Source organism: Glycine soja, chromosome 8 (assembly GCF_004193775.1).
Source record: "Glycine soja cultivar W05 chromosome 8, ASM419377v2, whole genome shotgun sequence".
NCBI lineage: Eukaryota > Viridiplantae > Streptophyta > Magnoliopsida > Fabales > Fabaceae > Glycine > Glycine soja.
Window position 1 is genome coordinate 32,575,859 of NC_041009.1, and position 14,579 is coordinate 32,590,437.

Here is a 14,579-nt window from a genome sequence, read left to right on the forward strand (position 1 = left end):
TACTCATAGAAGTAGTATGATCACATTTTTTTATTTATTATTTACTCTCTTTGTTTTTAAATTTTAATTTATGCTCTTTGTTTTTTATTTAGTTGATAGATGGGGAGTTTTTTTATTTATTTTATATTTACTCTCTTCGTTTTTTATCTTTGTATACTTTTTTATTTACCAAAAAATTTATTTTTTGGTCCCACTGTTATCATTTTAATTTAACCAATTTCTTGATTTAGGTAAACCATTAACAAAATAATCATCATACGATTTCATTCTGTAATAGACACGAATTCAAACATTACATTAACTTCAACATAGTGGAAAGAAATAAAATTTGTATGAAATACTACAATTAAGTAATGCTAATTTTGCGACAATGACATCTGGTCTTCCATTTTCATTACATGTTTACTAAAAATAACTAAAATTTTTATTGGTTCAAATTTTTTCCAGTAGTTAGACTGCACTAACACCTTTAGCACGTCATCGTTGGTTTTCAGTTCAATAATTTTGAATTTGATAATTTTATCTGAATACTCATGGTGACTTGGTTGTTTAAAAAACAATCGCCTTACCGTTTGTGTTTCATGGATACCATAAGGGGGAATCCCACGAGACGCAACTTGCTTGATCAAATCTTTCAGTTCATCCATGGTACATCCCGAAGGAATGTCAAACTTTTTGGGATTTTTTCCTGTAAACGAGTAACCAACAAACTCATTTTGGCGTGGCATGTTCCACCTCCCATTGTAATATAGCAGGGCATCATAAGTAGGGGTTATAGTAGCTTCAAGTAAGTTTAATATACCATTTGGTATTCTACCAATGGTGCATAATAACTCAATTGGACCAACACATGAAAATTGATGATTACACATTAACATTGTGTTGCCATCATCATCATTTTTCAGTTGCATATATTGAAAGCGAAATTAGTTACCTGTATCTGTGAATGAATGCTGATAGTAAATTTCATCCAAATATTTTTTGTTGGTTAGCTGAAGGGTATTGTGTATTCTGGTTTTTAACGTTTGAAAATCACAAGCGTTAGGTACTCGAATGGGTACTAGAGTGGAAGCTTGAAAATAAACACCACTGTCATTGTGAACAATAGATCCATTTGGGAAAATAAAACCTAATGTCGAGTTCACAATTGTCTGACTGTTTGTTTCTCCCAAGAATGCCATACTTTGTTCTAAGAATTGGGTTAGGAGAGAACCTGTGATTTTTTGCAGTGTTCAATTGTGTCATATATATAGACGAGTTCAATATCATTGCTTCAATTTTTGAAAATAAATACATACACGTGCACATGGTTTCTGTTTGTGTTGTCAACTACACCAATGACATGACATGCTTTATCTTGCATCAGATAAGAATGTGTAGTCAAGTCTTATAATGTCCTGTCATGCTTTATGTTAACACGCATGCATTTCACAGTGTATTGTCAACTTAGACAACGATTTATCATACATGCGTACTTTATTTTAGTTGCACCAATTAATTTTTTTCCTAACGCAAGAATTAAGTAATAATCTTTTTGTTAACGCAACAAATATACAAAGACAGATAACTCTAATGTCAAATTCAAATTCATAATGATCAGTCATTAAAAGGTACATGTTCAGTCATCATTTATGTCAACATAGTCTCTTTTGAACATCATGAAACTTTTGTAATGTTGCATTCTACTAATATATGGAGTTGGCCACTGCTTCGCTTGAGGATGATAATTGTTAGACCATAACAATGCTACAGGCGGTAAAGGACAACGGTCTTTTAAATAAACCTGTTGTACATGCAAAAAAAAAACTCAATTGTCGACAACTGATTGCATAAATATAAAAAAAAACTTTATATCTAGAATGTACCTGAACAAAATAATTTCCATACACGTGACCGATACAAATTATGCGATGCACTGAAGTATCTGTCGATGTTTGACTTCTAAGAGGAAAGTACGTCATGCTTAGTTGTTGAGACAAGGATTACATTATACCTTGATGCAATGACATATCCCATGTCAATTATATCCATCCACTTATTCATAGTCACCTGAATGAAACAAATATAGACGTCAAAGTTAATTTTAAAGTTAAGTCCTAAAAATCAAAACATAAATTACATACCTTGGTTAACTCATCAACAAGTAGTGACATCCTAAATTCCTCAAATCTATCTGTGCCACCAAAGAGCTTGATATAGTCATCTAAGAATTTGCCAAGTTCTTTAAGCAGATGGTTGCGGACCAACGACCAAGAGTCTTCACCCATACCTAATAAACTAGCAACCGATCGATATCCGCAGTTTCCATCAGCTTTGACATCAACAATGTTATCAATGAAGTTGTGGATAAATGTCTGAAATTGATCCAACATAGGCATGATCCTTCTTGGATTGGGTTGCTCAGAAGATGATGCACTACGCCTCACTGACAAATTGCTATTTTGCACAGAATGAAAAGCATCTACATACTCCCAATAAGATGGATCACGCTTTGTTGACCTTGGGTTTCTGTTCATCGGTTTCTTCGGTGCACCTTTTGTGTTAACCTTTGTTGGAGGAGGACACATCAAATTTTGATCAGGGTATGCAATTTCCCGAAGTTTACTCTTCAGATTAAACTTACCACAAACATCAAGTTCTTCAAATCTTTTGGATATGGTTTCCATCTCTTCCTTGATTCTCACTTCAGGCTCAGATAACCCCTGGTCTGAAAAATTGAATCTCCTCTAGAACATATGGATTGAATCCAGTGGGATGCAACCAACAACATATTTAGATAGCTCACAAGCACAAGGAAGACCGTGTGTGATTCTCATGACACAACCACAAGTGGAAGGATTCTTGCCAGCATAATGAACACTGATCGAGGCCGTACCCGAATCAAATAAACATGAAAATGCAGTAACTAGGAAGTGATCCTAGGTCGTTTCCCAACGAGCAATGATAAACCAATTGTTCATAATATACTTGCAGTAACAGTAACGATTAGGGGGGGGGGTTTGTTTGTTTTGTGATTTAAGGAGCAGAACAAGTAAACTGGAATACGAAACTAATGATATTAAAAATGGGTTGTTTCCTCTGATTCAGAAGCCATTCTCTTATCCTGGGTTATGGAGAATTCGTCCCTATCAGTTAATCACTTAATCCAACTCTATTTCAATTTACTAAGTGAAAATCAACCTAGGGTTGTCAATACGTGATTAGGCACCACATACACCAGTTAGCACTTCGTCCATTAAGCTTGAACGCAAGTTAGGCTCAGAGGCAATTAATCGAACACGAAGCGTGCACTGATTAATGTTCACGAATTTGGGTTAACTAGTGAAGGGAAAACTGCCAGGGAACCACATTATAAACGAAACCTCAAAGAGAGTTGGGCTTCTTCCTCAGAAGGAAACAACACCAGAATAATTAGCCTTCCATAGATTCAAACAGAAAACATAAATGAAACATGAAGCAGAAACGTGAATAACAGAAACGTAAATGAGACAGAAATGAAAATGAAAACAGAAACGTAAATGAAAGTAGAAGAAGAAACAAGAACGAAATTGTAATTAGAAGCAGGAAATGGGAAATTGCATTAAGAACGAAAACAATAGCATTAGAATGTTGGACAAGTGGCCTCAGATATCTTAAGAAGGGGGGGTTGAATTAAGATATTACAACTTATTTCCCCAATTAAAAATTCTATTTAACTTTCTATTCAAGTTATAAATTCCCTTAATAATGAATTTCTTAAATATTGACTCAAATAGAACAATTTGAATATGAATATAAAACAATAATAAATAAAGGAGTTTAAGGGAAGAGAAAATGCAAACTCAGATTTATACTGGTTCGGCCAAACCCTTGTGCCTACGTCCAGTCCCCAAGCAACCCGCTTGAGAGTTCCACTATCTTGTAAATTCCTTTTACAAGTTCTAAACACACAAGGACAACCCTTCCTTTGTGTTTAGAATTCTTTCACAACAAGAGACCCTCGGTCTCTTAATCCCTTTTCAGAATGAAGAAGAAGAAAAGAAGAAATCTCTCTTGAAAGAAATAGATTGAACAATTTGAGCACTCAAATAATTCCTTATTGAATCACAAGTATTTTGGCCAAGGAATTTGTAAGAGGATAGAACGATTTTGCTTTATAAGAGGATAAGACCTTTTCTATTCTGAAAAACTCTTAGCAAATTCGTGTCTCAAGTCACATATATATGGGCCTTTGATAGCCATTCAAGAACCACATAAAAAGATGTGACTGTTGAGAATATTTTCTGAAAATTTGCTCTAGTAATCGATTACAGTATATGTGTAATCGATTACGAGCTTTAAAATTTGAATTAAAACATTCAGAAACTGCTGGTAATCGATTACCATATATGTGTAATCGATTACATAGGGAAAATTTTGAATTCAAATTTTAATAGCTGTTGTAAATCAGTTTTGGACACTGGTAATCGATTACATCCGCTGGTAATCGATTACCAGAGAGTAAATTTCTTGTAAAAGACTTTTTAACTTAATTTTCTTGGCCAAACCTTTTTCTACTTCAATTGGAATTCCCTTCCTATTTAATATACCCTTTCTAAGACTCTATAGACTGTCTTGATCATCCATCTTGAATATCTTTAATTGCTTTGTCTTGAATAAAGCTTTGAGACGCATTTGATCTTTTGGCATCATCAAAACATCGGCTTGATTCTTTGTCTACAATCTCCCCCTTTTTGATGATGACAATCCCTGAAATCAAGACAAACTATATACAAGATGATAGCACGTTCACACAACCCTTACTCCCCCTATCTTTCGGCATGTATGCTTAACTTTACTTAATGATAAATTACTAATTGATTTCTGACCCAAGCTCTCTCAAGTTCTCTCCCCCTTTGGCAACATCAAAAAGAACTAAGCAATACAAAAAAAATCCAAACAAAGCCAAACATTAAACCAAAAGAAATCCACACATTGTCATAACCAACCAAAGCAAAGTCCTGAAATATAATAATAGTGCAAGAGTACGATAACTAGTGTAACAAAAAGCCAAAGACACGGTGATAAAAACAAAGTACTAATAATACATAATTACTAATAAGACTCAGTCATAATAATAATAACAATTAACCTAACAGGATGATGGAGGCGGTGGTGGTGGATCAAAGCAAGTACGGATGAAGGAGACATCTTCTTCAACTTGTGTGAGGCGAATATCCATGCCGGCAAAGCGTGTATCCAATGAGTCGAAACGTTCACCAACATAAGAACGAAGACCTCGTAATTCAGTAAGGACTTCATTCAGGAGTGCTGAATCTTCACGCTGAGGGGGAGGTGAAGGAGTACGCTCATCTTGAGGAGGGAGTGCGTCTTTCTTCAGCCATTGACCATTCCGATCCTTACGGTAACCAAAGGAAGTCACAGCACCAGCACCAATAGCAAAGGAACGCTTGACTTGAACAAATGGCTCATCATCAAGCGGAATTTGAAAATGAAGTAGAAATAAAGTTATCAAATGTGGATAAGGTAGAGGTGCATTGGCCTGTAATGCCTTATGCATTTGGTACCAAACCAAATGGGCCCAGTCGATCTAACGACCGGTGAGAAAAGCCCACATCAGAATCAAATCCTCCTCAGAGGCTTATTCTAAATTTGAAGACCGAGGAAGCAAAATTCTAACAATGATATAGTGCATGATGCGATTATCAAAAGTTAATGATCCGGCCAGCAATCTACCGGTCATTTCAGCCTGATCATTGCAGACCATGCGGCGAGCATCATGACTAGAATAATCAAATTTCCAGTCATCAACAATGGTGCCCTCAAAAGGTGCACCTTGACTGGGTAAATGAGTTAAAGAAAAGAATAAGGACTGATCAATGATCATAGGAATACCATGCACCTCAGAGGAAATAATGACATCCTGAATTTTCAAATTGCAGTAGAAGACCTTTACAAGTTCAGGATAATGTGGCAGTTTTAATGACATGAAATCAACAAGGCCAGAATTTTGAAACACTTGATAGCAATCAAACGTTTCATCATTAAAGAACTCTACATCTAGGTACTTAGGGTCTAAGATGATCCTAGAAGAAAATTGAGAGAGGTACCGTAGACGCTGATCAGCGGAAGAAAACAATATGGATGATCTTGGAGATGATAAAGATGGATGAATAGGTGCTGTGGATGCTTCAGATGGTCCGTGGCGGCGATGGGCAGCAGCAGCAGCGGTGGAGGATGATCCCTTTCTCTTCTTCGATGGCTCCGCCATTTGATGAAGTTTTAGTGGATTTTAATCGATGGAAGTGAAAGAGGAGTGAAAAAGAGGAAGATTGGGCTTTACGGGACGTGATTTGGTGAAGAATTGAGTGAGATTCGAAGATTTGAAGTTTTAGGTATGGAGGAGACGTGAAAGGAGGTTGTGGCTGCGCAACAGCTCTGATTTCATGAATATTTATAGATGAGGACGAATTGTAATCGATTACAAGGCTTGGTAATCGATTACAGGAGTAATGAGCCTTCTTGTAATCGATTACAGGATGTTGTAATCGATTACTGGCTATCTGTTCTTGTGTAATCGATTACAATGGATGGTAATCGATTACCAGAACATAACTTAGGCTAGTTTCTTAAAAAAAATATCTATGTCTATTCTAAACACATCTAATATGATTAATCATCACTACTAATGCACTTAAATCAATTATTCAACTATAAAACACACAGGAATACATAAATTCTATCATAATAACAAGAATTAAACAAAATCAATCAAAGTAACATATAAACAATCAATCATAAGAGTAAATTAATCAATCAATCATAAAACTTTACCTATCCAAATCACTAAGATCTAAAAGTCCTAATTCTCTTCTTATTGAAAAGAAAATATCCTTTGGGAGAGGTTTTGTAAAGATATCAGCAAGCTGATTCTTTGTATCAACAAACTCTAGCAAACAATCTCCCTTTAGAACATGGTCTCTTAGAAAATGGTGCCTAATTTCTATATGTTTCGTTCTAGAATGTTGTACAGGGTTTTTGGATAGATTTATGGCACTAGTGTTATCACACCAAATAGGTATTCGATCAAGAAGAATACCATAATAAGATAATTGTTGCTTCATCCATAAAATCTGTGCACAACAACTGCCGGCAGAAATATATTCCGCTTCAGCAGTGGATAAAGCAACACTGTTTTGTTTCTTACTATGCCATGAGACAAGAGCGGATCCAATGAATTGACAAGTTCCACTTGTGCTTTTTCTATCAGTTTTTGATCCGGAAAAGTCAGAATCAGAATATCCTATTAAGTTACATGTTGAGTTCTTAGGATACCATAATCCTAAATTTATTGTACCTAATAGATATCTCATGATTCTCTTAACTGCACTCAAATGTGATTGTTTGGGGTTGGATTGAAACCTAGCACACATGCATACACTAAACATAATATCAGGTCTACTAGCAGATAAATAGAGAAGAGATCCAATCATACCTCGATATTGTTTCATGTCTATAGATTGACCAGATTCATCTTTATCTAAGTAACAACTAGTGCTCATCGGTGTAGCCATGTGTTTTGCACTTTCCATCCCAAATCTTTTGATCAATTCCTTGCAGTACTTGGATTGATTGATGAATATACCTTCTTGAGTTTGCTTGATTTGTAATCCCAGAAAGTACTTTAGTTCTCCCATCATTGACATTTCAAATTCACTTTGCATATCAAGGGAAAACTCCTTGCACAATGAATCATTAGTAGATCCAAAAATTATATCATCAACATATATTTGAACCAACAAAATATCATTATGCTTTCTCTTTATGAACAATGTGGTATCCACTTTTCCTCTAGAAAATTCTTTTTCTAGGAGAAAATTACTTAAACGTTCATACCACGCCTTAGGGGCTTGTTTCTAACCATAAAGAGCCTTTTGCAATTTATAAGCATGATTTGGTTTATCCGGGATTTCAAAGCCTGGGGGTTGTTCAACATATACTTCCTCTTGAATTAAACCATTTAGAAAAGCACTTTTAACATCCATTTGATAGAGCTTAAAATTCATTATGGATGCATATGCTAAGAGCATTCTAATGGCTTCTAATCTTGCAACTGGAGCATATGTTTCTTCATAGTCTATTCCCTCTTCTTGATTATACCCTTTTGCTACTAACCTAGCCTTATTTCTAATAATTATGCCATGTTCATCTAACTTATTTCTAAAAACCCATTTTGTTCCTATGACAGGATAATTTTTCAGGTTTTTCTACTAGTTTCCACACATTATTTCTTTCAAATTGATTTAGTTCTTCTTGCATGGCAATTATCCAGTTATCATCTACTATGGCTTCTTTTATATTTTTAGGTTCAATCATAGATACAAAAGCCATATTATTGCATAAATCTTTAAGAGAATGTCTAGTTGTTACCCCTTTTGATATATCACTAATAATGTTGTCTAGGGGATGATCTCTGGAGGCTTTCCATTCTCTTGGAAGTTCATTATTTGCTCTAACTCCATTATCTTGAGAATCTTCATTGCTTCCTTCATCTTTTTCTTTAGAGTCATTTCCATGAATATGTGTATCTTCTAAGGAATCTGAAATATCATCTAAAAAATCCTTCCTTGGAAGAATGGCATTAGACTCATCAAAGGAAACATGTATAGACTCTTCAATTGTCATTGTTCTTTTATTATATATTTTATAGGCTTTACTATGCAGAGAATATCCAAGGAAAATACCTTCATCTGACTTAGCATCAAATTTTCCTAAGTTATCTTTTCCATTATTCAATACAAAACATTTACAACCAAAGATATGAAGATGTGAGATGTTTGGTTTTCTGCCATTGAACAATTCATATGGAGTTTTCTTTAAAATGGGTCTTATTAAATCCATATGAAGTAATTGTAAGGGTTGAGTAGTTGAAACAATGTTTTTAGATTTGAAAGAAACTCTAGTTTGTTTTCCCTTTTGACATGCATCGCATAGCCTATCTTTTTCAAATCTTAGTTTTGGCAAACCAACAACTAAATCTTTTGATATTAATCTATTTAAGTGTTCCATGTTTATATGTGCAATCTGTTTATGCCACAACCATGGATCATCATCTTTACTAAGAAAACATTGATTATTATCTAGTTTTTGACTTAAGTCTATCATGTAAACATTGTTGACTCTAAACCCTATATGCTTTATATTCGTATCATGTTTATGTTCAATGACACACTTTTGATAATCAAATGATACTAGATAGCCTTTGTCACATAATTGACTCACACTAAGCAGACTATGTTTAAGACCTTCAACAAGTAGAATATTTTCAATGGAGGTTGAAGAATTTGTACCTATTTTTCCAACACCAAGAATTCTACCTTTGTTGTTGTCACCATAAGTTACATGTCCGCTTTTCTTAGGAGAGATATGTGTGAATTTTGATGTGTCTCCCGTCATATGTTTTGAGCATCCGCTATCCATGTACCACTTTTTCCTCAAGGGTTCCTACAAAATCAAGGTTGTGAATTAGGTACCCAAACTTTATTGGGTCCTTGTGTGTTAGTATGTATAAAGGATCCTTTTGGGACCCAAATCATTTTAATATTGTTACAATTTCTTCTAAAATAGCATGTAGATGTGCCATGCCCTTTTCTTCCACAGTAAAAACATGTGATAGAACTAGAATTATATTTTTTGTGTGGAGGTTGAGAAGTTTTTATGAAATTTCTGTTGTTTTTCAGATTTATATCCTAGTCCAGCCTTATTAGAGACATGTCTTTGTTTTCCTAATATGACATCTAAATTATTTTTACTATAAGAAAATTTTGCAAGTGAGTTTTTCAACTCTTTGATTTCTTTTTCATACTTTTCACAACAACTACAAGAATCTGACATTTTCTTGTCAGAAATAGTAGAGATATGAACTTTTTCATTTGGTTTAGAGATAGAGACTTCATTTCTAAGATGATCTAATTCTTTGTTTAATTTTAAAATTTCATTTTCTAAATTTGAAATAGTTTTCTTTGAAGATGAAACTAACTTTGCAAGTTTAATTGACTCTTTATGCAAATCAGCAAATGCATCTTGCAATTCATCAAAAGAAATAGATAAATTATTTGAAGATGTTACCTCTTCATCACTTTCATAACTTTTTGCCATAAGGCAGAGGTTTATTTCTTCATTTTCTGAATCTTCAGAAGATTCCATATCGTTTTCATCCCATGTAATGTATGCTTTCTTCAATTTCTTTTCATTAATATTTTTCTTTTCAGACTTCTCCATCTTTTTCTTGATGATGGGACAATCAACCCTCAGATGTCCAGGTTGATTGCACTCAAAGCATTTTAGAGTAGAGGATGAAGTTTCTGTCCTTCTTTTAGATTTAAAATTGGGTCGCTTTTGATTTCCTCTGACTCTCAAGAACTTGTTGAATCTTTTTACAAAAAGACTAATATCTTCATCATTATCCAAGTCAATTGAATCTTCTTTATCACTGTCTTCTTGGATTGCAGATGAGGCTTTAAGAGCGATTCCCTTCTTCTTCTTATCAGTTTCTTCATGTTGATTTAATCTCAATAATTCCATTTCATGCTCCTGCAATTTTCCAAATAACGTAGCAAGAGACATACTAGACAAATCTTGAGATTCTGTGATGGCTGTTACCTTTGGTTGTCATTCTCTATTAAGACATCTTAAAACTTTATTTACTAGATCTTCATTTTGAAAAGTTTTTCCTAGAGATGCAAGGTGATTAACTATGTGTGTGAACCTCTTTTGCATGTCTTGTATACTTTCATTTACATTCATCCTAAACAGTTCATATTCATGAGTTAAAGTGTTTATCCTAGATCTTTTAACATCTGTTGTGCCTTCATGTGTTACTTGTAGTGTATCCCACATATCCTTAGCACTTTTACAATTTGAAACCCTAAAGTATTCATCTATTCCTAGGGCAGATGCAATAATATTTTTGGCCTTTAAATTATATTGTACTAATCTTCTTTCTTCCTCAGTCCAATATGCTCTAGGTTTTTCTACTGTTTCACTTCTGGCTATTATAGAGGGAACATAAGGTCCTTGTTCTATGGCTTCCCAAATATTTAAATCTATTGCCTCTATAAAGATTTGCATGCGGGTTTTCCAGTAGTGGTAACCCACTCCATTAAAGATGGGAGGTTTGTTTATAGAATTTCCCTCGGGAAACAAGTAGTTTGATGAAGCCATAATTCTTGAAGCTTCTAAACTTTATACAAGAATGAAGCTCTGATACCACTTGTTGGACAAGTGGCCTCAGATATCTTAAGAAGGGAGAGGGGTTGAATTAAGATATTACAACTTATTTCCCCAATTAAAAATTCTATTTAACTTTCTATTCAAGTTATAAATTCCCTTAATAATTAATTTCTTAAATATTGATTCAAATAGAACAATTTGAATATGAATTGGTGTGCCATCATTTTCTTCTATTTTCTAAACCCTTTTTGCACCATTTTAATTATTGATTGGTCTTAATTGTCAATTAATTAGGCAGTTTTATTATTTGGGCTCATTTAGCTAATTTGATGTTTTTAATCTAATTTCAGGAATTAATGAAACATTGGGCTTAATCCGGATTTTGGTTGTGGACTTGAAGAGGACAAATAAAGCAGCGCTTACCTTAGTTAATTTCTAATTAGGAAATTTTGCAATTTTATTTTATGTTGTTCAGTGTTTATTTCGTTTTGGGCCAGAGTATTGTAATAGGGCCTAGTGACTTTGAGTGACTCTTTTTAAATAGCTGCCTTGGGATTCGTGAGGGCATTCTATTCTGCTATGCTATTTTCATTATTCAGAGCTATGGTTTTAGGTTTTCACGTTTTTCTGTTCCCTTGTTACAGTTTTTGTTCTTAATGCAAATTTCCGTTTTCTGCTTCTAATTACGAGTTCATTCTTGCTTCTTCTTCTACTTTCATTTACGTTTCTGTTCATTTACGTTCTTGTTCATTTATGTTTCTGCTTCATGTTTCATTTGCGTTTTCTGTTTGAATCCATGGAAGGCTAGATTTTCTGGTGTTGTTTCCTTTTGAGGACGAAGCCCAACTCTCTTTGAGGTTTCGTTTGTAATGTGGTTTCCTGGCAGTTTTCCCTTCACCAGTTATCCCAATTTCGTGAATATTAATCAGTGCACGCTTCGTGTTCGATTAATTGCCTCTGAGCCTAACTTGCGTTCATGCTTAATGGACGAAGGGCTAAACTGGTGTATGTGGTGCCTAATCACGTATTGAAAACCCTAAGTTGATTTTCGCTTAGTAAATTGAAATAGGGTGGGATTAAGTGGTTGACTGTTAGGGACGAATTCTCCAACCCAAGATAAGAGAATGGCTTCTGAATCAGAGGAAACAACCCGTTTTTAATATTAGTAGTTTCGTATTCCAGTTTACTTGTTCTGCTCTTTAATCACAAAACAAACAAACCCCCCCCCCCCAATCGTTACTGTTACTGCAAGTATATTATGAACATTTGGTTTGTCACTGCTCGTTGGGAAACGACCTAGGATCACTTCCTAGTTACTGCATTTTCATGTTTATTTGATTCGGGTACGGCCTCGATCAAATTTGGCGCCGTTGCCGGGGAGCAGTGTCCAAAGGTTCATAATAGCTAGCTAGTGTTGTGTGTTTAATCCTTTCGTGTTTTATGTTTAATTGTTAGTATTGTGTTAGTATGTGTGTTAGTGTTGTTTAGTGTCCTGGTATTTTGTTTAATGTGTGTTCTGTTTCAGTTTTACCATTAAGCGTTTCCCCTGTTTCAGTCTTGGGTGTTTTGCTGTGAAGATTGTGCTTGAAAATAGAGTAGTAGTAGAAATCAGCTTGCGGAAAAACAGAGTAGTAGTAGAAATCAATTAGAGACGGATTTTAGCGACCACCCATGCTGAATTATTTGGGATTTTTTGTTTTAGTAGCTAAGGTTGTTATTTTTGGCTGAATTTTTTTGTCGTAACTTCTTTTAATCCATATTTTGTGGGAAAAATAGCTAGAGCCTTTAGTTTGGTCAGATTTGAAAGTTCCAAAAAACTAGCAAATTTTGTGTTTGTCAAAACTTCAAACGGCCATAACTTTTGCTCCGGTTATCAGAATCACAATTATTGTATATGCATTTGGGGTAGAAAAAAATTTCCTACGCCTTGGCAGCCGGTATGGTCGGCTGAGGTCTCCATCGTCCAAAAAAAGTGATTCTGTCAAAAGTTTTTTATTTTTCAAGTTTTATTCACTTATTTTTCTTAACCTACCAATTTTAGCTTTCATAGTTAGACTTTGAATTTTTGTCTGAAATTTTTTGTGCTATCTTCTCATCATTTTATAAGGTTGCTCACAAAATTTCAAGTCATTTGGATATCATTTGAGGGTAGCTGTAGTTCAAACCTACACCTTTATTTACATGACAAGGCAACTAGTTGTGTGCATGCTGAATGTAGTGTATGACTAGAGGCAATCCATCTGACTTACAACCCTTTGATCCTGAGATAGATAGGACATTTCATAGATTAGTTAGGCATCATTTTATACCTTTTGATCATTCTGAGCATTCCATAACTGGTGAATCTGTGCATTCTGTTATTGGTGATTTTGAACATCTTGATCTTGAGCATTATAATTTTGAGCATTCTGATTCTGAGCATTCTGATTTTGCACATTCTAAGAACATGGCACAACCTCCACCTCGTGAGAGGACTCTAAGGGAAATGGCTGCACCTGATTTCACCTATGAAAGCTTGTGCATCCAATACCCTGATGAGGATGTCCCATATGTTCTTAAAACTGGACTGATTCATTTGCTTCCAAAGTTTCATGGCCTTGCAGGTGAAGACCCGCACAAACATTTGAAAGAATTTCACATTGTCTGCTCCACCATGAAACCCCCAGATGTCCAAGAGGATCACATATTTCTGAAGGCTTTTCCTCATTCATTAGAGGGAGTGGCAAAGGACTGGCTGTATTACCTTGCTCCAAGGTCCATCACGAGCTGGGATGACCTTAAGAGAGTATTCTTAGAAAATTTTTTCCCTGCTTCCAGGACCACAGCCATCAGAAAGGATATCTCAGGTATTAGACAACTCAGTGGAGAGAGCCTGTATGAGTACTAGGAGAGATTTAAGAAACTATGTGCCAGTTGCTCCCACCATCAGATTTCAGAACAGCTTCTTCTCCAATATTTTTATGAAGGACTCAGTAATATGGAGAGAAGTATGATAGATGCTGCCAGTGGTGGAGCCCTTGGAGACATGACTCCTGCTGAAGCTAGAAATTTAATTGAGAAGATGGCCTCCAACTCCTAGCAGTTTAGCGCCAGAAATGATGCCATAGTCATTAGAGGAGTGCATGAGGTAGCTACAAACCCATCTGCATCATCTGAAACTAAGAAGCTTGAAGGCAAACTGGATGCGTTGGTCAACTTAGTAACCCAGCTGGCCTTGAATCAGAAATATGTGTCTGTCGCAAGGGTTTGTGGTTTGTGCTCCTCTGCTGACCACCATACAAACCTTTGCCCTTCCATGCAACAACCTGGAGCAATTGAGCAACCTGAAGCTTATGCTGCAAATATTTACAATAGACCTCCTCAACCTC

General features: G+C 35.1%; 1 non-coding gene across 1 annotated transcript; it reads right to left on the reverse strand.

Moving 5' to 3' along the window:
* Window positions 1–14,035: 14,035 nt before the first annotated feature.
* On the reverse strand, window positions 14,036–14,142 carry LOC114424801. The gene has a single exon (XR_003669101.1). It is a non-coding gene; the product is annotated as a small nucleolar RNA R71 (small nucleolar RNA).
* Window positions 14,143–14,579: the final 437 nt, after the last annotated feature.